Consider the following 15750-nt stretch of genomic DNA (forward strand, 5'->3'; position numbering starts at 1 on the left):
CGGCTGTCCTTCAGTTGCAACCCGTTGATCCCTGTCCTGCATACAGATTGATGCCACCCCTGCCATGATGACTTAAAGTGCTGCTGCTGCTGCTGCTAAGTCGCTTCTGCTGCTGCTGCTAAGTCACTTCAGTCGTGTCCGACTCTGTGCGACCCCATGGATGGCGGCCCGCTGGGCTCCACCATCCCTGCTATTCTCCAGGCAAGAACAATGCATAGCCAGGGAACTGATTTTTGTTCGTTAATTTTGAATGTTGTAACTTTGCTGAATTCATCTATTAGTTTTAATGGTTTCTTTGTGGAGTCTTTAGGGTTTTCTCTGTGTAAGATCGTGTCATCTGTAACCAGAGATAATTTTACTTCTTTTCTAATTTGAATGACTTTTGTTTCTTTTTCTTGTCTAATTGCTTGGGCTAGGACTTTTAGTATTATGTTGAATGGAAATGAGGAAAGTTGTAACTCTTGTTTTGCTGCTGATCCTACAGAGAAAGCTTTCAGTCTTTTACCATTGAGTATGATGTTAGTGCTGGGCTTTTCATATGTGTCATTTATTATGTTAAGGTAGTTACCTTTTATTCCTGATTGTTGAGTATTTACATCATGAAAAAGTGTTAAATTTTGTCAAATGCTTTTTTTTTTCTCATTGATTGAAATGATTATGGATTCCCCACTCTCCCTCATTTTGCTAATATGGTGTATTATGTTGATTAATATTTGCATGTTGAACTATCTTTGTACTCCAGAAATAAATCCCATTTGGCCACAGTGAAAAAAAAAAAAGAATCTTATCCCCTTTAGTTCTAGTCACCTCAGAAATTTTCTGCTGCCTATGGAGATAATAATTTATCATCAATAATTTATAATCTAATAGATTTAATACATATTTATAAATTAATAAGTCCTTGTTCTGCCTGGCTGTTCTTGTTGTCCTGGATGGGGGTGCTGGTATGCTGCTAGCCACTCATTGCCCATGGATAACAGCTCACAATTTTAGTCTCCAAAGCCTTTTAACTTTGCTTTGGGTATAATTTATTCTTCTTTTTATAGTTTCTTAAAGTAGAAGCTTACATCATTGAGTTTTAGGGTTTTCTTTTCCCACATAGGTATTTAAAATTCCAAATTTCCCTGTGGGACTTTCCCTACAGTTCAGTGGTTAAGAGTCCACCTTGCAATGCAGGGGACTCGGGTTCGATCCCTGATTGGGGAACTAAGATCCCACATGTGTGTGTGTTCTCAGTCGTGTCTGACTCTTTGCAGCCCCATGGACTGTAGCCTGCCAGGCTCTTCTGTCTATGGAATTTTCCAGGCAAGAATACTGGAGTGGATTGCCATTTCCTCCTCCAGTGGATCTGCCTGACCTAGGGACTGAACCAGTGTCTCCTACATTGGCAGGCGGATTCTTTACCACTGAGCTACCTGGGAAGCCCAAGATCCCACATACCTCAGAGCAACTAAGTCCACTCACTGCAACTACTGAGCCCAAGTGCCACAACTAAGACCCAACACAGTCAAATAAATATTTTAAAAATTAATAAATTTCCCTGTTTACCTTATTTTTGCCATCTCACAAATTTTGATATACATATTTTAATTATCATATTTATATGATATACTATCAACATATTTTCTAATATTCCCATGACTCCTCTTGGACACCCGCCATTCCCTGCCCCAACTAGGGTGCACCACAGGCTTTTCTTAGCCTCGGGCTAAAATCTGGGCCGATGAGACTTGCCGGTATGGTTCCATTGTGCCTTCTTCAAGCAAGCTGGCATTCTTCACTGGAGGTAATTTGCTTCCTTTTACTCTCTGGTTCCTCCAGGTAGTTGCTCTTTGTATGATGTCCCGTTTCATAGTTTTCTGCAGAAGCACAATCGTCTGAAGGCATTTTAGTCATTATTCGTGGAAGTGGAGACGAAAGACTCTCAGTTGCCAGTACTTTTCTTTGTGGTGTATCCTTTCTGGCATAGTCTCCAGAAATTTAATTGGATTTTTGTTCGATGATGTTATCCATTCTTCAGCTGATATGTCCTGGGGAATTTGCCAGAAAGCTACACAGATTCATTGAGAAATTTTTCTAAAGCCAAAGGTTGTTAATTTAAATATTTTCCAGCCTGTAAACTCTCATGGCTATCCTTTGTGGCTTCACTTCTTAACCTGGGATCATTTTTCTCCTAAATTCTCAGGAAATGGGTTCTAGCAGCTCAGCCTCTTTTCCACTGGTTCTCATGAAGTGGGCTTCCTGGGTGGAGTAGCATGGGCTTCAGGTGAACCAGCTGCCTTTGTTTTTAGCTTTCTTCTTTTTCTGATCATTTTCCTTCATGTGTTTCAGGAAGCTGTCTCAGGTCTGGGAGTGCATAATAGGCTCAGTATGTACATTGATTCTCTTGGCAAGAATCCTACCCTTGTTGGTGTTCAACATCAAAGGCATGCTAGTGACACTGTAGAATCTTCCAGTTTTGCAATGGGAGCACTGGCGGATGAGCACATACATGCACAAACAAAAAAGAATGTGTTGTTTGTTTAATTTTTTGGCCACACCTCATGGCATGCATCAGGAGAAGGCAATGGCAACCCACTCCAGTACTCTTGACTGGAAAGTCCCATGGACGGAGGAGCCTGGTAGGCTGCAGTCCATGGGGTCACTAGAAGTCAGACACGACTGAGCGACTTCACTTTCACTTTTCACTTTCATGCATTGGAGAAGGAAATGGCAACCCACTCCAGTGTTCTTGCCTGGAGAATCCCAGGGACCGGGGAGCCTGGTAGGCTGCTGTCTATGGGGTCACACAGAGTCGGACACGACTGAAGCGACTTAGCAACAGCAACAACGTGGCATGCAGAATCTTATTTTCCCAACCAGGGATCTAACCTGAGCCTACTACTGTGCAATCTCAGAGTCCTAATCTCTGGACCACCAGGGAAGTCCCAGGCATGCATTTTTAACAGTCCCCATTCCCCTGACCTCTGCAGCATCACCTTTCTGGCAGATTTACGTGTACATGGCCAAAGAAACAACTCCATGCTTTCTAAAGGTCTAAAAAACAAACAGCAGGCTCCTCCTCTCTTTTGCTTGAGCTCATCATTTTGGCGAATTACTGGCAGGTGGAGGTTCCAGCCAAAGGCCTTTCAACTCCTCCTGTGGTGTCTGATGAATCAAGATATTTTGTGCTAGATGCTGGCTATGAATACAAGTTATGTGCTATATTCTGGCTCCTAAACTTTTTGTGGGTTTTAAAATATGTTCATTATATTACAGCCAGTTGAGAGCACATTACAAAAATATAAATCACCATTCAGTTCAGTTCAGTCGCTCAGTCGTGTCCGACTCTTTGCGACCCCATGAATTGCAGCACACCAGGCCTCTCTGTCCATCACCATCTCCTGGAGTTCACTCAGACTCACGTCCATCGAGTCCGTGATGCCATCCAGCTATCTCATCTTCTGTCGTCCCCTTCTCCTCCTGCCCCCAATCCCTCCCAGCATCAGAGTCTTTTCCAATGAGTCAACTCTTCGCATGAGGTGGCCAAAGTACTGCAGCTTCAGCTTTAGCATCATTCCTTCCAAAGAAATCCCAGGGCTGATCTCCTGCAGAATGGACTGGTTGGATCTCCTTGCAGTCCAAGGGACCCTCAAGAGTCTTCTCCAACACCACAGTTCAAACGCATCAATTCTTTGGTGCTCAGCCTTCTTCACAGTCCAACTCTCACATCCATACGTGACTACTGGAAAAACCATAGCCTTGACTAGACGGACCTTAGTCGGCAAAGTAATGTCTCTGCTTTTGAATGTGCTATCTAGGTTGGTCATAACTTTTCTTCCAAGGAGTAAGCGTCTTTTAATTTCATGGCTGCAGTCACCATCTGCAGTGATTTTGGAGCCCCCAAAAATAAAGTCTGACACTGTTTCTACTGTTTCCCCATCTATTTCCCATGAAGTGATGGGACCAGATGCCATGATCTTCGTTTTCTGAATGTTGAGCTTTAAGCCAACTTTTCACTCTCCTCTTTCACTTTCATCAAGAGGCTTTTTAGCTCCTCTTCACTTTCTGCCATAAGGGTGGTATCATCTGCATATCTGAGGTTATTGATATTTCTCCCGGCAATCTTGATTCCAGCTTGTGTTTCTTCCAACCCAGCATTTCTCATGATGTACTCTGCATATAAGTTAACCAAGTAGGGTGACAATATACAGCCTTGACGTACTCCTTTTAACAGCTGGCTATTATCATATTCTAAAAAATATAAATCATTGTTAAGGATCACAGATTACATTTGCTAGATATTATGTTGTCAGTTAAAAAAAGAAAAGTCCCTAAAAAAAAAAAAAGAATCCCTGGTGCCAATTTCATTGTGCCTCTGTCAGCTGGGTTCTAATATTTTATTTTTTTATCACTATGTAAGAATTTGAGGAAATGTATTTATTTTAGAAAAGAAGGAAGTCCAGGAAGATGAGTTGTATATTTATCTGTGGCCATTTCTCCTTGATATTAAATGTTTATTTCTGTTTTCTTTTTACTTCCAGGGGTCCCATTCTGCTTGTCTCTGCTCCTTCTCTTTTTCTTTGCATCTCTCAACTTAAAGAAATTAAAGTTGCTCTTATTGTCAGAGACTATGATTCAAGCTCTTGGGCTCTCATAGCATTTCAGATAGAATTTCTGGAGCAAGAGGGTGGGAAAGACCCATTAGAAAATAATGACTCATCAGAAAAGATCCTTTGCCTCATTCAAAGCCCATGGCTGCAGCACTTTTTCTCCAGGCGATTTCCCTGATTTCAGGCATGTTTGCCACATATCTGTTAATGTTTCCACTCTGACCATATTTTCATTTAAGACTTTTACTAAAAAATAGAAACTATGGTTAAGATTTCATGCATCCAATGCAGGGGTTGTGTGGGTTTGATCCCCCGTGGGCAAACTAAGATCCCACATGCCATGTAGCATGGCCAAAATTTTTTTTTTAAATAAAATAAATTTGAAAACTAGAAATAGTGATTGCTGCCCTAGTCTACTTTGCTTTCCGGAGGCCTCCGACACTCATTCCAACCAAGTACTAACTGTGTAAGCATTCTCCCACTGAAGCACCAAGTCATGCATGCAGAGGAATACTAGCAATATAAGAAAGTCGTTTTCATCTCCTCTCCAGGCATGTCTTTCTTTGGTCACTGAAGAGAACCTCAATCATTTTTTTTTACTGGATTAGCAACTTTATAGATTAACCTCATATCCAGGAACATGCCTACCTGTCACCATCCAATCAGCACACATACACACAGGGTGGAAAAATAGAAGAGTCATGAAGAAGTTGAAACTATGACTCGTTTGAATAGCTATGGACACTTATGACTGATGAGATGGCCATTGGACTGGTGAGCTGGTTACACCTCTGCTCCTCTTTGTTCACAAAACAGCAACAAATGAAAAACAAAACACCCCACGACTATTCCGAATTATATCGAGAATCTGGAAGGAATATCAAACAACTCCTAGAGCAAAGAGATTAAAATATATGCTCGTGTTAAAAAATAAAATATTAAATAATGCATAGACTGCAACTCTGCAGTGCGGCTCTGACGCAAACCATCCAGAGTTAGCACCCTGTCCACAGGTTCGGGGCCTGATCCCCAATGAGGCTGCCCTCATTTCAGATTCCAGTGGCAAATTTTGGGGATCCCTAGGCCAGCTGCACTTCTGACCAACTGGCTACAATCCAGGGGTGCTCTTACGACGTCACACTCAGCTTCAATAATTCACTAGCCACACCCACTGAATTCAGGAATGTGCTGTGCTTATTGTTACAGCTTTATTCTTAACGACACAAACCAAGACCAGTCAGTGAAGAGACAATAGGGGAGGTCCCCGCACAGAGCTTCGGCACCCTCGCCCTGTGCAGTCAGGATGCACTGCCATCCTGGCACATCTCACCCAAGCTTCAGTCTTCAGAGTTTTTATTGGGGTTTCACTCCCTGGCATGACTGGTTGCATTGCTCATGTGATTGAACTCAATCTCTCTTCCACCTTCCCTATCTGGAGGGCAGGAGGCTGGGCTGGCTTGTATCTTATGGCTTAAAACAGCCGCTAATCACATGGTTGGTCTTTCCAGCAAAACCAGCCCCCACCTGAGTCACCTCTTTGGCACAAACTAAGGTAGAATCCAGTGCTCATCATGAATAACAAAGATTCAGATATCACTTGGGAATTTCCAAGAGTTTAGGAGCTCCAGCCCAGGAATCTAGGACACAGATCAGACAAGTTCTTTATTATAAGACTTTTAGACAGTAACACTACATATAAAAAATATATAGATTTTTAAATACTATATTTATAGACTTAAATGCTTTTTTTATTTATAAGAGAAAATAAATGAAGTTTAAAGTGCATATAAAGCAGTTAGAAGAAAAGAGTAAGGTAACCTTAAGGAAAATAGGATAAAGAAATAACAAATTAAAAGGAGACATTAATGAATTAGGAGAGAAACACAGCAGAGTAAACTAAGGAAATGTAGAGTAAAATATCAATGAAACACAACAGTATAAAACAAACTTCTGGTAGTTAATCTAGAAGAATATCTGAACTAAAATTAGATATGAAATGTATTAAAACAGATACAGCAAATTTTAAAATTGGTAACATATGCTCTGTAGAGCTCAAATGAAAAATATAGATGAACTAGACAATTTTAGCAGAAAATATTACATTACCAAAATTACTGTAATAAAATCTATAATACCAGAACAGACTACTGTGCACGAAGGAGACTAGAAATTACTCACTGCTGCTGCTGCTGCTAAGTCGCTTTAGTCGTGTCCGACTCTGTGCGACCCCATAGACACTAGCCCACCAGGCTCCCCTGTCCCTGGGATTCTCCAGGCAAGAACACTAGTGTGGGTTGCCATTTCCTTCTCCAATGCATAAAAGTGAAAAGTGAAAGTGAAGTCGCTCAGTCGTGCCCAACTCTTAGTGACCCCATGGACTGCAGCCTACCAGGCTCCTCTGTCCATGGGATTTTCCAGGCAAGAGTACTGGAGTGGAGTGGCATTGCCTTCTCCGAGAAATTACTCACAGTTGCCTGCAAAAATGACTGGACCCGGAGAGTTTCCTGAGTGAGTTCTTTCAAACATCCAGTAATTCCTGTGTCATAACATAGATCCTGGAAGCGGGGCAGAGGGAGAGAAAGTCAATTGAATGTTTGGGGAAATAACATAACAATAAACATTAAATCATGTCACAGGTAGAGTATAGGACAAAGGAAGGAGATCTATAAACCCATTTTACCCAAGAAAATGGGTGTGAAAACATGAAGCAAATTTCTAACAAAATGATTTCAAAGGGTATTAAAAGAATCATTCACTTTTACTCTGATCAGTATGAAAAATTAGATTCTTTGGATGTCCCTCCCAGTTCAAGACTAAACAAAACAAAAATAGAACTTGCATGAAACAGTCATGTCTCGAATTACGTTGCTTGGCCTCCACTGCCTACCAGAAGGCACTTGGGACTGGTGGGGGTGGGGCTCTAACAGGAAGTGAGACAGTGAGCATTCAGAAAAGACTGGGTCTCCTGGGGGTGGACAGTAATTAAGCCCACATCATTCATCATTCAATCATTTATTTAACTAATATTTAAAGGGTACCTGGACTTCCCTGGTAACCTAGTCAGTAAAGAAACTGCCTGCAGTGCAGGAGACCTGGGTTCAATCTCTGGGTCAGGAAGATCCCCTGGAGAAGGAAATGGCAACCCACTCCAATATTCTTGCCTGGAGAACCCCATGGACAGAGGAATCTGTCAGGCTACAGTCCATGGGGTCACAAGAGTCAGACATGACTTGGCAACTAACCTACCACCACCACCAAAGGGTACCTGCCCTGTGCTGGGCTCTTTTCTAGGCACTGGAGACCCAGCCATCACCAACACAGTAACTGATCCCTGCCCTCATTTGGAGCATCAATTCTAATAAAGGAGACAGGCAACAGAATCAGTTAATAAATACAATAAAATTTTAGGTGGTTCTAAGTGCTATGGAGAAAAGCCTAGAAAGAGCATAGGATGGGTTGGGTGGATTACACGTTCGTGTTTTTAATTAATAGTTAATTTATTTGGCTTCCTTGGGTGTTAATTGTGTCATGATCTTTCCTTGTGGTGCATGGAAGGCTCCAAAGTGTGTGGGCTCAGTAGTTCCAAGGCATATGGGATCTTAGTTCCTTGATTAGGGATCAAACCCACATCCCCTGCGTTGCAAGGCTGGTTCTTACTCACTGGACCAGCAGGGAAGTCCTAGGTTATAGTTTTAGATAGCATAGTCAGGAGATGTATCACTAAGAAGTACCATGAAAAGACCTGGAGCTGAGGGGGGCCATTGCAGGCAGAGGGAGCCGCACCCTGTAAAGGTTGCATGGAGGGATGTTCTTTAGAAAACAGAGGAGACTTGTGTGACTGAAGAGGAGCCAGAAGAAGGTGGCGTCTGCTCTTTTCAATGAAAAAAGTGAAAGTCGCTCAGTCGTGTCCAACTCTTTGGGACCCCATGGACTATACAGTCCCTAGAATTCTCCAGGCCAGAACACTGGAGTGGGTAGCCTTTCCCTTCTCCAGGGGATCTTCCCAACCCAGGGGTTGAACCCAGCCCTCTCACAAAGCCCATTTCAATAGGCTGCATTAAATGGAGATGAACTGGGGACACCACCCCACATCCTTTAAGTCTCTGAAAAAAGTGGAAACGTTCATTGCTCAGTCATGTCTGACTCTTTGCAACCCCATGGACTGCAGCCCACCAGGTTCCTCTGTCCCTGGAATTCTCCAGGCCAGAATACTGGAGTGGGTGACCATTCCCTTCTCCAGGGGATCTTCCAGACCCAGAGATCAAACCTGGGTCTCCCTCATTGCAAGCAGATTCTTTATTATCTGAGACGAGTCTCTGAGGGTGGTACTAATTCCCCTAATCTCTCCCCAGAGAGAAATAGAGTCCTGTCCTGTGGTCACTGAACACTAAGGAGGAGAAAACCTTGAACTTTTGAGGTCTGTTGGATATGGGATCCGAGCTGTCACTGATTCCAGGGACCCCAGAAGCACCATGGTCACAGAGTATACAGAGCACGTGGGCCTGGTCTGGATTCATTCAACAGGGGATCACTGAGCCAAAAGGCCCATCCTGTGGTCATTGCCAGTCCTTACTTACTCAGGATGCATATACCTCCCAGCTGGCAGGACCCCATCTGTTGAGCAAGGGCAACCATGATAGGAAGGTTCAAACTGTGCCCTCATCTCATCCCAACCAAGACAGTAAACCAGAAGAATACTACCTCCCAGGGAAAATGGCAAAGACCCATTACACTTGGAAACAAATAATTAAAACAAAAAATAAAACAGAAGTGAAGCTGAGGATGAAGGGCTGCTTTTTGTAGAGAGAGCTCCGTTTTGTCTGTCTCTGACATTCTTCTTGCTCTGTGTACGTTCCTCTGAACTGTGGTTTCCTTTGAGGCAATGGAAGACCTGAATGGTCCTGTGGGCTAATATTGGACTTAGGAAAGGAGAGAGCAGACACAGGTCACATTGCCACCTGTGTACACATCTTGTCCTGAAGTTAGGCTTGGCTAAAAAACTGAGCTTAAAAAGTGACCCAGTTTGAGAGTCCCTTGGACTGCAAGGAGATCAAACCAGTCAATCCTAAAGGAAATCAAACCTGCATATTCGTTGGAAGGACTGATGCTGATGGCCCAACACTTTGGCCACCTGATGCGAAGAGCTGATTCATTGGAAAAGACCCTGATGCTGAGAAAGATTGAGGGCAAGAGGAGAAGGGGGTAGCAGAGGATGAGATGGTTAGATAGTGTCACTGACTCAATGGCCATGAATTTGAGCAAACTCCAGGAGACAATGGAGGACAGAGGAGCCTGGCGAGCTGCAGTCCATGAGGTCACAAAGAGTCAGACACAACTTAGCAACTGCACTTTGGAGCCTTCCATGCATCGCAAGGAAAGATCATGACACGATTAAGACCTGAGGAAGCCAAATAAATAACTATTAATTAAAAACACAACTGAACAAGGCACTCATGCCTTAAAAAGGTGTAGACCTTAGTCTGAAGGCTGGTTGATGACTAGAGGGGTACTGGAGCAATGGAAAACCCCATCGCTCTGAAGGGTTTTAAGACCACCTATCCTGAAAAATAGCCCAAGGATGTTTCTCAAGGGTCACCATGGCTTGATTCTGCCCTGGCGTGGTTGAACAGCGTTATCCATCCTCCATAATGTAAAGGTGATCTGAACACATTATATTACCAGTGACCTTGAGGTTCCCAGGCCTGTCAACCCACTGACATTGTAAGGTGTCCCGCAAGATACTCCTGGGGCTGCAGGACTCCAGGAAAAGGCTATTTTCTCAATACTCCAGCAAGAGAGGAATTCCTCCAAGAATAGGCATTCTGCAGACTTGCTGTCTATGTCAGCTCAATTTCCTCATGCTCTCTGACCTTTCTCCTATATTAAAATGCACCATCGAGGAACCCCCCGAGTCTAGTTCTGGGGAGCAGAGATGGAAGACAAAGAGGCTTCTGTTCTTTTCACCTGAATTGGAGGTAATCCCACGAGGCTGCCTCCCTGCCCGGGTCAGGGAGGAGGTTTGAGTGTGTGAAGGTATCCAAGCCAGGGAACTGGAGTCTCAGAGCTTGGGACACCCTTAAGTCTGACCCTTTATCCCCTCCCCACCGAGAGTCGTGAACAAAAGAATAATTCCTGTTGCATTTATATGCTGATTACGGGGGAGGGGTGGGAGGGGGAGATATTCTTAGTAATCGGAGTATTTGACTGATTGGTAACTGTTTACAGCTTATTTCTTTCTAGCATGTACCCCTTGAAATCATTTTCTTTGTAAATGTTAAAAGCCATATGCAAAAAACAAAACCAACCTTGATTACCCTGCTTTGTACTTCAATCAGCAGCATGTCAGCCTCTGAATAAACTGTAATTCCTTCACCCATGCCTGCGAGGAGAACATTTAGGCCACATTAAAAAAAAAAAAAAATCTTAGTAGGGGTCTTAAGAACAATTAGCAATTAAAAGCATCTATTTTCTACATGTTACTCTATAAACACGGCTGCTTGATTGATTTCAGTCTCAAGCTTTGCTCGGGATCAGCATCTTCATCGATGGCCCAGCTCTCAGAATCACTGAAGGCATCTCAAACGATGAGGATGCTCTTGTCTGTGAATCTCTTAGCACATCATTAACTTGAGAACCGGACTTGCTTCTAGGGGTCACCAGACTCCCCTGCAATCTCCACTGCTGGGGACTGATGTCTTGGTAAGAAAACACCTGCCAGGGTGGGTGCTGGCAGAAGGCCAGGGGTATCCATGTTCTCCCTGGTCCCTGACCATCGCCTGCAAAGCCCTTCCTTCACCTACACAGAGTATCCCGTCATCAGGACTGTTCCCCCAGACACCAACAGACTCCAAACACCGTAAAATGCCACTGAGAGAAGAGAATGAGAAGTCACTAGGTCCAATCCCTGTACATTTTCAGTTCAGTTCAGTTCAGTTGCTCAGTCGTGTCTGACTCTTTGCAACGCCATGCACTGAAGCACGCCAGGCTTCCCTGTCCATCACCAACTCCTGGAGCTTACTCAAACTCAACGTCCATCGAGTCAGTGATGCCATCCGACCATCTCATCCTCTGTTGTCCCTTTCTCTTCCCACCTTCAATCTTGCCCTGCATCAGGGTCTTTTCCAATGAGTCAGTTCTTTGGATCAGATGGCCAAAGTATTGGAGTTTCAGCTTCAGCATCAGTCTTTCCAATGAATATTCAGGACTGATCTCCTTTAGGATGGACTGGTTGGATCTCCTTGCAGTCCAAGGGACTCTCAAGAGTCTTCTCCAGCATCACCGTTCAAAAGCATCAATTCTTTGGTGCTCAGCTTTCTTTATAGTCCAACTCTCACATCCATACATGACCACTGGAAAAACCATAGCTTTGACTAGATGGATCTTTGTTGGCAAAGTAACGTCTCTGCTTTTAAATATTCTGTCTAGGTTGGTCATAACTTTTCTTCCAAGGAGCAAGCGTCTTTCCGTTAAGCAAACTGAATCCCAGAGAGACTGAACTAGCTCATGACGATTGGGATACCCAAGGTTCCTGAGCCCTCACACCTCACAGCCTCTCCCAAGGTGGTCCTCATGGGTGGAAACTGCATTAGGCGGCTTCTCTAGGATGTGAAATTTGCGTAACGATTCAGGTACAATCCTGATTTCGGGCAGAAGAATGGATTTGAGGACTTTGCAAGGCCACCGTCAGGGGTCACCAGGAGTCTCTGAGAGCTTCAAGCTCTGTGCTCCATTTTCAGCAGTGTTCCACCATGTAAATGGGTGGACATCCTGCACCCTCTCAGACCCACCTTCATGGAGCCGGAACACTGAGGACTGAGGCCAAGATCTGCCTCAGCGCCTGGACAGTATGAGATGGGAGAGGCCCTGCCCTGGGAAGGAGAGCACGCGAGGCAGCCCATGCTGAAGTGCTGCCTCCAGGTGCCTTTCTGGCCTCACGCTTGTTCCTGCAGGTACCCAGAGGGCGTAGGAACAGGGGGATGAAAAGGACAAGGGGCAAGGTGAGCTGCACTGGGGGTGGGCACTGAGGAGGGCCACTAAGAGAAGGCACGATGGAGAAGAACCGTCCCCAGCAGGAGTGGAGCCTCCCTCACCTGGGTCTGGGCCCTGAGCCAGGACTGGGAGGAGGAGCCCCTTTGAGAGGTTTCTGGGGTGGCCATTTCCACTGAACGTGAAACATGGCACCTCCCCAGATCCTAGGCTAACAAGTGATCCTAGAATGGGAACGATGACTGCAGGGGCAGAGCTGCTCCCTGAGGTCTCCTCCTTGGCCCAGAGACCCTCAGGAAACCCACAAGCAGGGAGGATGGGCAAGAGCACGGCCCCCATGACACCCACGGTGATCACACCCCCTCCAAAAGGGCCTCAGTGAAACCTAGACCGTGGTTCAGTCTAAGTTCAGCCATGCTTCTAGAATGGCTGAGCAACGTGTCACGTGTTTTGCCATAGACAAGAAGCAGCCAGGAGCCCAGGGAACCCCCATGGTGGTCTCCACTTAACAAAAGTGGCTCCACCTCCAAACCAAATATGTGATAGCTTTATGACACCGAATAACCAATTGTAAAAGCTAGAGAAGTAAGAAATAGTAAAATAAATAAACAAAAATAAATACAGGGACTTCCCTGGTGGCATGGTGGGTAAGACTCTGCCTGCCAATGCAGGGGACATGGGTGCGATCCCTGGTCTGGGAAGATTCCAAGTGTGGCAGAGCAACTAAACCCTTGAGCCACAGCTATAGAGCCTGTAGGAAGCAATGACTGAAGCCCGAGCACCCCTAGAACCTGTGCTCCACAATGAGACGCCCTCAAACTGCAACTAATGGCCCCTGCTTGCCACAACTAGAGAGCGCCCACGTGGGGCAGTCCAGGCCCAGTGCAACCAGTGAACAAATTAAAAGATAATCACTGCAAACAAAATTCTGGCAAACTTTTATGAGTCTTTAAGCATTTTTTTTACTCGCCATAATTTTTTTTTTTAATGTAAGAGTTTGAATGAGGATGATAACATTTACAAGTCCTTTGAATTTTTGTATTTTTTAAGAAAATTGTTTCCAAATTGGGGGGTATTTTTCCTAATGCTTTTGAATCATTGTGCTTACTCTGCTTAACACTGTTTTCCATGAATGAATTTAAAATTTCCTCCTTAGTTCTAAGCAAACCTCTGAATGACTGTTGATCAAAATGAATCTTTCAGATCACTAGTATTTTTTATTATTAATGTTTGTGCACTCCAGAATAATCTACATTTAAATGTATTTTCCAGTAATTTTATCCACTTTTGTCAATTATTTTACCTTTTAAACATGTGGGACTTCCCTGGTGGTCCAGGTTTCAGAATCCGCCTTGCAATGCCGGGGACTCATGTTCCGTCCATCCCTGGTCTGGGAATTAAGATCCCACATGCCCCATAGCAACTAAGCCTGCGTGCTGCAGCTACCAAAGCCTGCCCACCAGAACTGGAGAGTCCACACTCCACAACAAAAGATTCTGCGTGATGAAATAAGATCCTGCATGATGCAATGAAGACCCGACCCGGCCAGCTAAATAAATATGGAAAAAAAGATATGGGTGATTCAGTTTACCTTTAATCAATAAATAAACTGATGTAAATTGGTTTCCGATCACTAATTCCTGCCTATTATAAATCAGAGCCAGCTAATGGTGTATTCTGCTGTGTGCTCATGAGACGCACAGAGGTGCCCCTGGGATGGGACATTTGGGGTGGGGCAAACACAGATGCTGTTAGTATAGGTGACGCTGTCAGTTTAGGGAACTCATGTTCCCGGATCTGCTTGTGTTCATCCATATGCATGACAGCATTTGTGTTACAGAGGAAGGCCTCCTGGATGGGGTTTGGACCATCCAGGGAAGGAACTCTTTTCATGAAAATCTCTATAAGATTTTGGACAAGGATCAGAAGCAGGTCTTCTGGAGATAGTTAAGGAGAATAGTACAAACTAGGAGAGAGGGGAGGAAATAGTCCAGCAGAGTGCTGGGGGGCAGCCTTTACACCAGCCTCTTCAGGTGTCCTAGCGGTGTCTCGTTCCCTCGCAGGTCAGTGGTGGGGTGAGGGAGTGGTCAGTGTTGGTGTCCCCATAGCAGCCGCCACTGATACATCACCGCATCCTACACCCCAAGAGCCTCCACCAGGAGCTGCACAGCTTGGTGACTGCACCAGAGACTGGCTGGAGGCTGCCTCCACGACCCCTTTCCGAGACTCCCCAGAACAACTGGGAGACAGAAAGATAGCTATGTCCTTTTTAAGGTGTATTTAAGTGTTAGTCGCTCAGTCGTGTCTGACTCTTTGCAACCCCATGATTGTAGCCTACCAAGCTCCTCTGTCCGTGGGATTTTTCCCCAGGCAAGAATGCTGAAGAAGGTTGCCATTCTCTTCTCCAGGGTATCTTCCCAACCCAGGGATTGTACCTAGGTTGCATCTCAGGCAAATTCTTTACTTTCTGCGCCACCAGGAAAGGCACCAGAGAACCTCTAATTATTGTAATTTGGGCATTAAAAGTTAAGAGAGGGACTTCACTGGGTCCAGTGGTTAAGAATCTGCCACGCAATGTAGGGGACGTGGGTTCCATCCCTGGTGGAGGAACTAAGATCCCACATGCTACAGAGAAACTAAGCCTGTGTGGCAAATAGTCTGTGCGCTGTAACAAAAGACCCAACGAAAGGTGTGCTGCAACTGAGACCCAACCCAATAAACCCAATTTATTTATAAATAAATAAATAAATATTGTAAAAAGATCTTTAAAGATAAGGAGACTTGGGACTTCCCTGGTGGTCCAGTGGCTAAGACTCCATGTTCCCAATGCATGGGGCCTGGGTTCGATCCCTGGTCAGGGAATTAAATCCCACATGCAGCAACTAAGACTCAGGGCAGTCAAAAAAGTTATTTTTTATTTTTCTAAAAAAACCCTCATTTTATCTTAAGCAAAATTAATGCCCTAACTGTCCATGAACAGCCCTAGAAATAAGGAGCACTCCAGAGATAGAAGGTAAGCTCCCAGTGTCCCTGGTCAGTCATGAATCCTGGATCAAACGTCCCAGGTTGATTCCCAGGAAGATCGTGGCAGTGAAGCTACTGCCCCAGAGGAAAGGGCAGAGCCAGCCTGGCAGAGGCAAGAAGACTGTTTTCATCAGCGCAGGATTTGCCC

Source organism: Capricornis sumatraensis, chromosome 15 (assembly GCF_032405125.1).
Source record: "Capricornis sumatraensis isolate serow.1 chromosome 15, serow.2, whole genome shotgun sequence".
NCBI lineage: Eukaryota > Metazoa > Chordata > Mammalia > Artiodactyla > Bovidae > Capricornis > Capricornis sumatraensis.